Source organism: Lissotriton helveticus, chromosome 5_1 (genome assembly GCF_964261635.1).
Source record: "Lissotriton helveticus chromosome 5_1, aLisHel1.1, whole genome shotgun sequence".
In the NCBI taxonomy this organism is placed as follows: domain Eukaryota; kingdom Metazoa; phylum Chordata; class Amphibia; order Caudata; family Salamandridae; genus Lissotriton; species Lissotriton helveticus.
The window spans coordinates 855,425,908-855,439,913 of NC_136065.1; the positions used below are offsets into that span (position 1 = coordinate 855,425,908).

At 40.5% G+C, this 14,006-nt stretch overlaps 1 long non-coding RNA gene across 1 annotated transcript in view; it reads right to left on the reverse strand.

Annotated features, from left to right (window-relative positions):
• LOC144753422 (uncharacterized) overlaps positions 1-14,006 on the reverse strand; it is a 489,542-nt gene that overhangs the window by 446,639 nt on the left and 28,897 nt on the right. The window contains exon 2 of the long non-coding RNA XR_013594353.1: positions 6,657-6,839. This is a non-coding gene — a long non-coding RNA (uncharacterized LOC144753422). The remainder of the gene's footprint in view (positions 1-6,656; positions 6,840-14,006) is intronic.

Genomic DNA, 14,006 nt, shown 5'->3' on the forward strand with positions numbered 1-14,006 from the left:
CTACGCAATGGACTTCTCAGTCACCAAGGAGATGAAAAAAGCACTCAAGGAGCATAAATACCGTGATTGCATGGTACAACATCTGGGCACACCTCGCCAGAGAACTAAGTGCATCTTGGTTCTTGTCATTTAGACCAGTCTGGATGGACCTGTCCTCCGATGCCTGTTTTGCTGGGAAGAATGCGTGCTGGATCTCTGTCTGACACTCCCATCATGTGCGCAATTGGATGTTGATGCTTTACTGGACCCAATACATGCCCATGTTCTGCAGTAACCCCAGCGTATTCCAATGTTGATGGTGGCATTCCTAGAGCCTCCGCAGGGGATTTTGGGTAGGAAAATGTTGGGGGACCCATGCAAGCCATACCTCACTGGACTCCCCCGGTGTCTAGTTCTCAGAAATGTGTGGGTTTGGTAAGTTTCCCAAGATGACACCCCCCTTGCAAAACCAGGTTGTTTTGTGATAGCTAATTTTGATGTCTCCTCAATAGTTTTGGGCCCTTGCCTGTCGCGGGTACTTGACCCACCCATGCGAGGGAGGTACCATTTTTATCAGGAGACTTGGGGGAACACAGGGTGTTAGATTATGGGGGATTACAGGTAAGTAAACATATAAATAAATAAGATGAATTCCTTTGCGCACACTGCATCCCCAAATGCAATGCAGTACACGCAACAAAATTTGTTTTATTTATTTATATGTTTACTTACTTGTAATCCTCCGTAATCCATAAATTACTACCCCCCACCCTGCCCCTCCCTCTCCCCACATCACCGCCTGGCAGCTACTCCCACCACCGACCGCTACTGGAAAATGTGTGTATCTACGCACATTCCAGAACGTTCCACCACAGAAATATGAGGAAAATGTGTTTTTTAACAAAGTTTGAGGTTTGCAAGGGATTCTGGATAAGGGAACCTGGTGAGAGCCACACACATCACCCCATCCTGGATTCCCCTGGGTGTCTAGTTTTTAAAAATGTATAGGTTAGCTAGATTTCCCTAGGTGCAGAGCTAGGATTCAAAATCTACAGCTAGGCACTTTGCAAAAAAATGGTTAGTTTTCACTGTGAAAATGTGGTGTGTCCACTTGCTTTTTGGGCCGTTTCCTGTCGTGGGCACTAGGCCTACCCACCCAAGTGAGGTACCATTTTTATCGGGAGATTTAGGGAAACTCGGAATTGTAGAGCAACTGTTGTTACCAATCGACCTTCAATGCATTTCTGTCTTCCAAATGTAAGACAATTAGAAATAAAAGAAGTCACTTTGAAAAATGTCCTATAATTCACATGCTAGTATGGGTACCTACAATTTCGGAGATGTGCAAATAGCTACTGTTTCTAAGCTCTATATTTTGTTCCAATTTCATAAATACATAGGTGTCTTTAATAACAATTTTACCCTGTTTACATTTTCTCAAATTAATTGCTATATACCCAGTACACAATAAAAAAACATTGCAAAACGCTGCTCAGTTATTTGCTCTGGGTTCCTTAGGTTCTTGGTGTACCTACAAGTCCTATATATACCCACAACCAGAACAGTCCTGAAAATGTAACAGCATATTGCTTTTAAACATTTGTCATACTTAGAAGAAGTTACCAGCGAAAATGTTGGCGCAAATGGGTATCTGTAAGAAAACCCTGAGGGATCTACACAAATGACCCCCTGCTGAATTCAGGATTTTGGCTACTTTAAGAAATGTATAGCTTTCCAAGATCCATCATTGCTTTTGTACCCATTTTTACCATTAACTGGAAGGGGATTGAAAACACAAAAAATAGCAAAAATAGGCTATGTCCCAGTAAAATGCAAAAACTGTGTAAAAGGTTTTGGTTTTCTGACAAAAGTCTTCTTGTCCCTGAAAGCTGGGACCATAAATCCTTTGTTGATACTATTTGCAGGGAAAAAACCTGTCGCCCTTTTTTCCAATTTTTCCACACAAAGAAAGATTTACTGTATTTTGGCTAATTTCTGGGTCCCCTCCAGGAGAATCCAGAAGCTACGGGTACCTTTAAAATCCCCATGATGTTGGAAGAAAAGGATGCAAATTCGGTGTGGATACCTTGGGGTCGATTCCAATCCAGTAAAATCACCGTCCGTACGACTCGCATCCGGAGCCGTTTCTGTACGACTCGTACGGACGCCGTACGACCGGACGATTCCGATCCCGATCGGGCGACCCGGACGCGATTCGTATGGTCCACGTCGATTCGTACGGAAAAGCGCACGATCACCTACACACCGTACCCCCCATGATCGCAGGGGTACGTGCCGTACCCCTGCGATCATGGGGGTACGTGTTGTACACCCAGCGTACATGGGGGGTACGTGTCGTATACCCAGCGTACATGGGGTACGGCACATACCCCATGTACGCTGGGTGTACGGCGCGTACCCCCATGATCGCAGGGGTACGGCACGTACCCCTGCGATCATGGGGGGGTACGCGCCGTACCCGGGGGGGGCGTTCCGTACCTGTTTCGGGGCGAACTCTGACTGTACGACAGTTTCCAGCTCCCGTAGTAAAAGGGTCGTACGGAGCGTACACAACACGGATCGTACTTGCCGGGTCGTAGAAAGCAGCCGCGAAACGTATGAACGTCGCGTATAGCGGCTTCCAAGGCCGATTCGTACAGGAATTTCATTCGTACGGTCCCTGGTACGATTCGGACGGATAGCTGCATCGGGTGTGGATCGTACTACGTCATTCGTACGGGGACGGTAACGGGTACAATTCGTACGGAAAAAAATGCTCCGTACGACGATTCGGAGCGCTTTTTACCGGATCGGAATCGACCCCCTTATCTGGTTAAAAGGTTACAGGGGCCTAAGCGTGAACTACCCCAAATAACCAAAAAAAGGCTTAGCACAGGGGTGGAAAAGGCCTAGCAGTGAAGGGGTTGACTGACGTAGAACCTATGCAACTAGGTAGTATCTGGGGTCCCCTTAGTGACTAGGAGCGACAACGTCATCGGGAAATGAAGTTGCGTTTGTATTTTAGAAAGCAGGACCATTTTCTAGGGGATTGTCCTGTTAAACCTAAAAAACATAAGGCATTGGGAAACTAGTAAGCCCGAAGCCTATGGGGACAAGAGCTTTGGGTGGATCAGGGTTGATAGTCTCCCAACACACCGCTCAGAACAATGCAGTACTAACTTCATATCATTTGTTTGTTTTGTCATGTTTGCACTAGGTAAATCACTCCATTAAGGAGCAGATTATGTTGGATTCTGGTGCCACAGGAAACTTCTTAGACTTGTAATGGGCCAAGCAAATGAAGATACCTTTTGTCTTTAAGACCGCCAAGAAAAAGTTACAACTATTGATGGCAGTACAATCAAGTCTGGTCCCATTACACATGCTACTGGAGAATTGACTTTGTGTTAATGACTCACATGCAGAAACATTATCTTTTGACATAATCCAGTCTCTGCTATTCCCGGCCATACTAGGTTTTCTATGCCTAGTCTACTGTTATCGACTGGAGAAAGCAGTCAATAACATTTTGTTCTGATTATTGTAGCGATCATTGCATATATGAAAAAGTAAGACAAACAAACATAGCCGGAACTTGGGATTCAACGGGTTCAGAGTTACCCTCTTGCTATCATGATTTAGCTGAAGTGTTCAACAAACAACAGGCCACTGTTTGTCCGCCAAATAGGCCTTATGATTGTAGAATTGATTTAATCTCCAGAGCTCAGAAACTGTGCAGTTGAATCTATGCTCTCACAGAAAAAGAGAACATATACCCGAGAGAATACCTAGATGAAATGTTGACCCTCTCAGTCCGTTTCCTCTCCTCTCCCAAAACGGGAAGGGGGTCTTCGGTGCTGCATTGACTATAGAGCCCTAAATGAGAACACTACAAAAAACAGGTATCTGTTACCATTCATTCCATCCTTACTAGATCAAGTAAAACATGCCAAAATCTTTACTAAGCTCGAAGTGCGAATAGCATATCATTTAGTAAGGGTGCAGGTGGGACAAACAGAAGACTACCTTCTGTACCAAGTTTGGACTATGTGAATACTTGGTAATCCCCTTATCCTATCTCCTTATGGAGTGAGTATGGATCCCCAAATGGTCTCAGCAATAAAACGATGGCAGTCTCCTAGATCAGTGAGGGAAGTACAGAGTTTTCTAGGTTTCGCAAACTTTTATAGGCGGTTCATTGAGGACTTTTCAGCACTGGCCTTGCCTATAGCAAAACTACTTAAGAAAGAGTGTTTTTTCTTTGGTCTCCTGAAGCCGAGACAGCTTTTTCCAAACTCAAAGTGGTCTTCACTCGTGCCCCAGTACTTAAAGACCCAGACCCATTTCAACTGTTTACAGTAGAGGCCGATGCTTCAAAGATGGCGATAGTAGGGGTCTTCTCCCAAAGAGCTGTAACTACAGGGTGTTTTGCATTCTGTGGCTTTTTGCTCCCACAAATGTAATACTACTGAGCATAATTATTCTTTGGAAGATAAAGAACGGCTAGCAATAAAAAGAGCTTTTGAAGAACGGTGTCAATAATTAATGGGAGCTTTACATAAAGTTACTGTCCTTACCGATCATAGAAATCTCCTATTTCTGAAATCAGCCAGGGCGGCGTCTATGAGACAATTACATTTGACTCTGTGTTTTAGAGAATTTGATTTTGTCATACAATTTCAAGCTAGGAGGAAACACAGAAAGGCAGATGCCTTGTCCCGGTTAGGATATAAGGTAGAAGAACAGTGTCAGGTATCACAAAGGTCCCAGGTAGAAGTCACAGTTCCCCAGGAGCGAAAGCTGAATTCTCTATCAGCATACATTCTTCTATAGATACTTCCCATTTTTTCTGCTCTTATGGGTTTCATCCACGCTTTCTGTTGTCACTCCCTACTGTGTCAGCGCCAACTCCTGCAGCACTGGAGTTTGTCAAACAGAAATATGAAATACATAAGGCAGCGTTAATGAATCTTGAAAAAGCCAAAGCAGTGTATAAAAAGAATGCAGATCTTCATTGCCGCCCTAGTCCTGAATACACCAATGGGGACAAGGTTTGGTTGTCTACTCAACATATCAGGGCTAAAGAACTAGAAAGTTCAAAGCACGTTTCATAGGACCCTACAAGATTTTAACGATAATCAGTCCTGTGTAAGCATGGGCGGATTTTGCGGATCCACGATTCGCGGATTCAGCGGATTCACGGATCGTGGATCCGCAAAATCCGCGGATTCAGCGGATTTGCGGATTTGGGGGCGGGGCTTCCTCGAGCGTGTGGGCGGGGCCAAACGGACGGGGCTTCCACGCGAGCGCACATGCCTCTTGTGTGTCTAAAAGGTCAGAGACCGATCAGAGCAGCAGATTAAGAGACAGAAGCCCCTGGTCACAGGAACAGCACGGGGGTTGCGCTCGTAAAAGTCAAAGATGCCCAGCCTCCCAACGCTCACGTTTTTTTTTGGGCTGCTGAATGAGTCACTGCATTTGCGCTTCAACTAGTTCCAGCGACCAAGTGTGTGTCACTATGCAATCGCGCCGAAGTGCGCAGGGGTCCCTTGAGTGAAATGTCCATCATAGTGGGTAAATGGCGGGAAGACGGTGCACACCTCGAGTGTGTGGGCGGGGCCAAACGGACGGGGCGTCCATGCGAGCATGCCTCTTGTGTGTATAAAAGGTCAGAGACCGATCAGAGCAGCAGATTAATTTTTGGGCTGATGAATGAGTCACTGAATTTAAGCTTCAACTAGGGCACATGCTTTATTGATATTTGCAAGTGTTTCCTGTTGAGGTTTATTTTTTTGTGCCAGGACCGTCGTGCCCGAATGAACCCTGCCCTTCATATTTATTCAAGAAGACACCACTGTTGAAGTAATTGACGATGGCGCCGGCAAGCTGCCAGCGCCATCCTGCAAAAGTTACTTAATTAGCTTCAACAGGAAGCTCCAACTGCTAAAATAAAGCAGGCGCTCGAGCCCCTGCTGTATCTTATCTGTTAGAGCTTCCTGTTGAAGCTAATTAAGTAACTATTGCAGGATGGGCGCTGGCAGCTTGCCGGCGCCATCGTTAATTAGGCGCGCTTGAACTTTTGACCGCAAAATCCGCTCCGATCGCGGATTGCGGATTTTCGGCAAATCCGCGAGAGTTCGCGGATCGCGGATTTGCCGAAAATCCGCAAAATCCGCGATCGGAGCGGATTTTGCGCTCATGCTTAGTCCTGTGGCCATGAAACTCAACTCCTTTCTACTATGAAAATACACCCTGTTTTTCACGTGTCTCTACTGAAATTAGTAGTACAGGGTACAGTGTTGCCAGTACATCCTGCTCCTGTGACTTTGGAAGATGAGCCTGAGTATGAAGTTGGAGCCATTGTGGATTCCAGAAGGGTGTGGGGTAGACTACAGTATCTAGTACATTGAAAGGACTTTGGTCCTGAGTACCGTACCTGGGAACCTGCGGGACATGTCCATGCTCCTTGTTTGGTGCGCCTTTTTCAGAGGCACTACCCCTGGATATCCAAACCGGTAGGGGGCACTATTGGGGGGTGTACTGTTGGGAATGCTCTGTTCCCCCAGCGAGTTGCAGCGGGGTGGAGCAACATGAGTACAAAACAACCTGAGAACACGGAAGGAAAGCTTTGCCTTCTAATTCTGCTGGTGTCTCCTACTCATCAAGGTTGCACTTACCTCTTCTGGGTCATCTCGGCATTCATCGAAGAAGTTCCTCGTTCTGGTTGCCTCGCAATCTAGGCGGCGGGCAGTGGTGTCAGCGTCCTTCATCCCATGGATCTTTCCTGGACTCGTTTGAAACATTCCCCAGGATCTGCTTGCTGGTGACTCACATCCTGGTATTTCCTGTTTCTGTTCTTCCTTGGAAAAAAGAAAAGACAAACATACGCTAAAGAATCAAAGGCTCTCTTACTGGTGGTAACACGCTTGCACTGCTGTGTATATCTGTATGCTTTAAAAAGGCACAGACTTATCTGACTGAAGTCCCCTTGGCTTTTCCTGAAGGGCATCTGTATTCTTTTTTTGCATTTTAAGAAGGCTGTGCCTGAGTAATTGCAGTCTGTGGATAGTTTCCTGCAGTTAAGGAGCCATAATATTAGCCTGCATATTTTTGCACTTTTTATGTTAAGCACATCTGAAAATACATATATCATTCTCGTCCTTGATTATATGTATAAGAAATTTATTTTTGGGCTATACTATTTTTTTTCTCGTTTTCTACGGGTTTTAAGGGTAGGAAAGTTGTCATATACTCTTAATTGCATAAGTGATATGTATACACTGGCTTATCTCTGTCTTTATATTTCTTCTACTTGATATAGAACTATTCTGGTTCCTGAGGGAATTCTTTTGAATTATAGTGGAAGAGAGGAGTAAAATTGGTAGTGAAGATAGGTACTTACCTCGATGTTACATACACCCTGCTACTTTCTTAACATTACAGGGTCTCACTCTTTTTCTCTATTTCAGGGACACACACATCTTCCATTGACTGGTCTTGTTTTGACTACATTGGGCATACTTGGTGATACAGGGAAGGGGGAGACCTGCTCTTCAGCTTCTTGCATTTTGTTCCTGCTGAAACTTCATCTGATCCCTGATAGATTGCTTCTGTTGGCTTCACCCATATCCACAATGTTTACTTCCGTTAATAAAATAAATAGAGTGATCACAGGCTGGCTCCAAAAATGATAGATTCCCCTCCTGAAAGTCTGTAGTATGAACCTGTGCAGAAATAGTTAGCATTGTGCGATGCATGCCCGGGTTGCCAGTAGCACCATGAATGCAAGGAGAGGCAGTTCCTCATTCATCACTTAGGGATACAAGACAGTTGCCAGCTGGAGAACAGAGAACGTGTTAAGCAGAACCCTAGACCCATTGTTAGAACTGGAGTTATCTGAAATTAGATAGTTCATGATCTTAGTGTGCTTGGGTGATAGAGAATGTGAATGGGATAAGGAGGTGTGCAAAGAACCAAATAATTATGGTGCTGGTAATTTCTTAATGTCGCCTACTAAGCCATCAGTAGAGGTAGACATATCTTTCTTGCAAGACTTCTTTGTTGCTTTTTTTCCACCCTCTTCTTTTTAACTGTGTGATGGCCTGCTTGCCGAATGTTAGGTGAGCTCATTAGTATTGAAATGGTTACACAGATTCTTAGCCGGAGACCAGAAGTAATTAACTTCAGTATGTTATGATGAAATGAGATTGGGTGGTATGCCACAGATTACGGATGTCCCTATACCTACTTCCAGCGCTGCTCCACACCCCTATAGTGTAGCACAACCCATGTGTTGCAGGGGCACAAGCATGCTATCAAAGCACATTGCTCAAGAACACACAAAGTTGCTGAGGAGTGAGCTTCACACCAAAAATTCAGAGTATGTCAAATTATGTCCAACAATATATCTATGTGTGTGTGTCTGTGTGTGTGTGTGTGTGTGTAAAATGGTTAGCAAGGTTTCTTGGGTTGACTGCAGTATGAACATATGTGTCATTGACGGTGGTTGGTTTTATCACCTCCTCCTTTTTTCTTTCTATTCTTCCTTTTTTTTATTTTATTAGATTAGATCATGCAAGCTTCTCTCTGTTTGAAATTACTTATTATATATGAATTGACATGGGAATGTCCAAATGGTTTTATGGTGTTAGGTTTGGGAAATGTAATGTTATTCTGACTAAACCACAGGAAGTCTGTCTTCTACAATACATGACTTTAATGTATTTATAATTATGTATTGGATTCTCCACTTGGACTTTAATCTTAGTCCTTAGTTTATTGATAATTTTTACATTTTTGTATTAAGTTTATTACATGTATTTTGTGATTGTGTTTAGTTATGTGTATTTATATGTATTTTTTGTGTTTGGCATTTTCAGCCCTGAAGAAGTCCTTTTCAAGGAAGAAACGCGTCGACTGTGCCATTGTCAAGAACTGATGTTTATGATCTTGTTTTTACAAATCTTTTTGATACTGAATAAATGAAATGTTGGAATACCTTGGCTGTTTGGGAATAGATTGAATACGTTATCTCCCTATGTATTGAGTGGTGGTGCACCTGAGCCCTTGCATGTTCCAATATCCTGCATTTTGTTGGGTGTATAGTGCTACCTATGTACTGCAAATTGCAGGAACAAACGAGGCAGTAGACACAGAATGGTGTATTGCATGTTAAAAACATGTTGATTGTTCTAGGGCATGCCATTCCTGGGATTTTATACATAAGGGTTTTTACACTATTCCTGCAGGCTTTACATTTAGAGCAGGAAAAAAATCCAGTTACATTACTCATTCTTTGGTTAAAAGGAATTGATTCCAGATGACTTTGTACTAGTGAATCTTTCAGAGAGCGACAGTGTCTATATATTATTTGAGGATGATTCGGCACAATATTCCCAATCCCAAGATCGGATTTAAGGATGTGCCAATTACGTGTCAGAACATGTTGCAATCTTTCTGAGTTTTTGGAAAAAGTAGTGATGAATCTAAATGTGTTTACCTGTTCATCACCTTGCTGTTGCTTATCTGTGAGAAGACAGTGTCTAGGAAATGTATTTACTCTATCAAGCGCTTTCTGTAGCACTTGTGTGGAATAGCCACGTATTTTAAATGTTTCAATTGCATCATTTGCTGCTATTGCAAAATCCCTTTCTCTGGAACAATTCCTTTTCAGTTGTAACAGTTCCCCATATGGGATACTGTTTTTTAAGGGTTTAGGGTGACTGGTGACTGCTACTTGCCTCAGGAATTTAATTCTCTGCTGTGTCTTTTCTAAACAAGGAGGTACAGATTTGCCCATCTTTAATGAAGACCTTCAAGTCCAAAAATGTTACCTCTGTGGAACTGATGTTTCCCCAAAAATGTACATTCACTGTGTTTACATTTAGAGCCTTTATGTACATTTCTGCCTCACTTTGTGGGCCCTTCAAAAGAATAAACAGGTCATCGATGTACCTATACCAACCAATGATGGATGCTATACATTGGTTTTTATCTTTTTCCCAGGCCACCTGCTTCTCCCACCAGCCTACAAACAAGTTCGCTTAGCTGGGGGCTAAGAAGGTGCCCGTCACCATCCTTTCGGCCTGTCTATAGTGCTGTTTCTGAAATAAAAAGATGTTGTTGGTCAGGCAGAACCTAAGAAAATCAATTAACATTTCATTGTGCTTTGTGAATGTTAAAGATCTTCCTTTCAGAAATACCTAACAGCCTTAATACCATTGTCATGATTTATACAAATGTAGAGGCTGGTTACATCCAACATTATCATGTGCATATCAGACTCCTAAGTAACATTTGAAATTATCCTGATAAAGTCTTTTGTATCACGGATATATCATGGTAATGTTCTTACAAAATCAACAAGAAAGAAATCAATATATTGGGACATGGATTCACCCAGACTGCCTTTGGATGAAATGATTGGCCGACCAGGTGGTGTTATGCAGTTCTTATGAATCTTAGGGAAATTATAGAATGTAGGTGTCACTGGATGCGGACAATTCAAAAATGTAAATTCATTTATATCCATAATTCCCTTATTCAACCATTTCTCAATCATTTCATGATATTCCTTAAAGCTGATGTTGTAGTCTTCCTTTGTGAGTTTTTTTTATAGCAAGTGGAATCTGAAAGTTGTCCTAATGCCTCTTTACAATAAAATGTTTATGTCATGAGCACAATGTTCCCTTCGTCCGTGGGTTTGTAAATTATGTTTTGATCTTTCGGTATACGTTCAAAGGCTCCTTTCTGTTCAATGGTCAGAGTAGCATTAGAGCTTCTAGATTTCACAGATTTTTTTGTCTCATTTGTAGTAAATCCTTCTTTGCCGCTTCTTCAAAAACATTGTTCGTATCAAATTGTGTATTGGGTAAAAAGACCGATTTTGGTCTAAAGTTCGTTTTTGCATTTTTTTTAACAATCCCAAAGCTTTCAATATTGCATATATGGTGACCTGTTTCATTTAAGATTGACATCCGATTGACTTGCCAATACTTGCAATGTAATTATATCATCACTGTGAGAAGTTGGCCTGGTATATGATGTACACTATTCTAGTAGGCACCCTGCACCAGTCCAAACAACCCTTATGGTGATGGTTGTAAAGTCAACCTTATAGGCCAGCTATCCTAGTGGTAGCATGGACAAAGCAGTCTTAGGCTAAAACTTCAGAGATCATATGAAGCCAGCTGTTTTACCATATATAATCCCTTGAATACCAAATGAAAGGACACCAAACAAGGTATATATCAAATATATATGTATTTATTACTAACACAACCCCTCTGCACTCTTTATGAGGTCAGAGTTCGAGATACATCACAAGTTACTCAATAAGCATACTATAAGTTGCACAAATACAATTCTGCCCTAGGGGCCTCACGAACCATATACTAAGTAAGTGTATTGTAATCTTGATTTTGTACACCTTTAATTTTGAAGAATGTATACAATTTCATTTTGCAAGTAAAGAAGTATAGATCTATTCCTGTTTGTGTAAATTCAAAATTCTGAGTAGGGCAAAAGGTCAATCCCTTTTTCAATGTTGCTGCCTCTATTTTCGTCAATTTCCAAGGTGTCAAATTGATAATTGTTAAGTCCTCCACATGTCTATTTTCTTGTCCCCCTCTTGCTGCGTGTTTGTGAGGCCACACCTTGGTTTGTATTTGCAGAAGTCCCCGTGTCGCGTTTTTCTTGTCTTCTTTCTGGGGGTTTGCCTCTGCCTCCTCTTTGCCATATTTGCCTCATAAGTTGGAACTCCTTGTGAAAATGGGATTTAGCTAACAGTTGTACTCGTGGGGCAGTACTGTCTACCCCAGAGTGCTCATTATCAGTAGTTAGATAAGACTCTGAGGTTTTTCTCTGTTCGACGATTCTTTTATTCGTGCTGGTTCTAAGCGCTCTGCGTGGTGCATCGAACTTCCGTGCAAAAGTAAGAACTTTACCTTGCTCATAATCATGAGCGTCCCTATTGAATTTGTTGTGTTTGTGCTGTTTGATCTTTTCCTCATACGCTGTATATATATATATCACTAACTTCGTCGATTCCAGGTATTTTTCACCAAAAACGGCTACGGACCACACTTCTGTGTTTGTAAAATCTTTATTGCTTTGTCGCCATTACGCTTTTCGGCTCTGACAAACCTTGATCACATGACATGGTAACATTTTTACATTCCATTTTTAAAGTGACGAGTGCACTTGTGATTTAATCATGTGTACAACCAACAATAGACATAGGAGACAGGGCTGTGCAGCTTCGTTATTTTATTTACTCTGTTCTCTCACTACATATTAGGATGTTCCCAACTTTGATTTGTTAATTTGGGCAACATTTAGCGATGAAAATTTAAAAATGGCATTTTAAATAATTGTCTCATTATTTTAAAACAGATTCTATTGTACAGCCAAAATCGGTAAACAGTCATAATATCGATTCCAAAATATAGAATGGACATAATATCGAAGTAAAGATATAGAATGGACAAAATATCGAATGGACACAATATAGTGGTTAAAAATATCGAATTTAAGGTAAGTAATATCGATTTTCAAAATATAGAAGTCAAAATATCGAAGTATACAATATAGGAATTAAATATATCGATTTTTAAATATCAATTTTTTTAAAGTGTTTTGTATGTTAGTATACGTGTGAAAAGTGTATATTAATTTTTGTAATGTACGTTTAATGAATTTTAAGTAATGAATTTTATGTTATTTAATTTTTGCGTAATTTATTTCTGTAGCGGGTTGTGGGTTTATAGGGGAATAGGGTGGGAAGTAATTTAATTATATTAAATTAAATATTAATTTATTGCAATTATCAATAATTTTTAATTAAATTTTGCTTTCTAGTTCTGTAGCGGGTTGTGGGTTTATAGGGGAATAGGGTGGGAAGTAATTTAATTGTAATTAATTAAATATTTATATTTATTTATTGGTATTTATTTTGAATTCATTGTTATGTTTTAATTGGTAATTCATTTTTATTAATTGCCAATTAATTTGTATTAATTGATTAATTGTTAATTATGTTAATTTTCAAAATTAATTTTCTGTAGTGGGTTGTGGGTTTATAGGGGAATAGGGTGGGAAGTAATTTAATTGTAATTACGTAAATATTTTTTTTCATTTATTAGTATTGATTTTAAATGTATTGTTAATTAATTTTTAATTGGTAAATAATTTCTATTAATTGGCAATTAATTTTTATTGGTAAATATTTTGTATTAATTAAATATTTGATAATTATGATAATTGTATTAATGTATTTTCTGTAGAGGGATGTGGGTTTAAAGGGGAATAGGGTGGGAAGTAATGTAATTGTAATTAATTACATATTAAAAATACTTTTTGTGTATTGATAATTAATTTACTGTTCATTTTTAATTGGTATTAATTTTTATTATTAATTAGTTTTTGTTATTGAAAATTAATTAGTTGGTAAATAATTATGAATAGGTTATTAATTTTTAATAACTAATATGTAGTTGTCTTTCTAATTAATTATTACATAATATTAAATTGGTTATTAATTTCAATTAATGTTTTATTGGTATTGATATTTAATTTATTTTTAATAATAAATTAAATCATTACTTTCCCTACTGTTAAACTCACTGGAGTGGGAATAGTAATTTTCACCCTCCTGCTATCCAACGCTTTTCCTACTGTTGCACTCTCTGGAGTGGGAATAGTATTTTTTACCCCTACGCTATCCAACGCTTTCCCTACTGTTGCACTCTCTGGAGTGGAAATAGTAATTTTTACCCTTCCAACATCCAACGCTTTCCCTACTGTTGCACTCTCTGGAGTGGGAATAGTAATTTTTACCCCTACGCTATCCAACGCTTTCCCTACTGTTGCACTCTCTGGAGTGGGAATAGTATTTTTTACCCCTACGCTATCCAACGCTTTCCCTACTGTTGCACTCACTGGAGTGGAAATAGTATTTTTTACCCTCCCGCTATCCAACGCTTTCCCTACTGTTGCACTCTCTGGAGTGGGAATATTAATTTTTACCC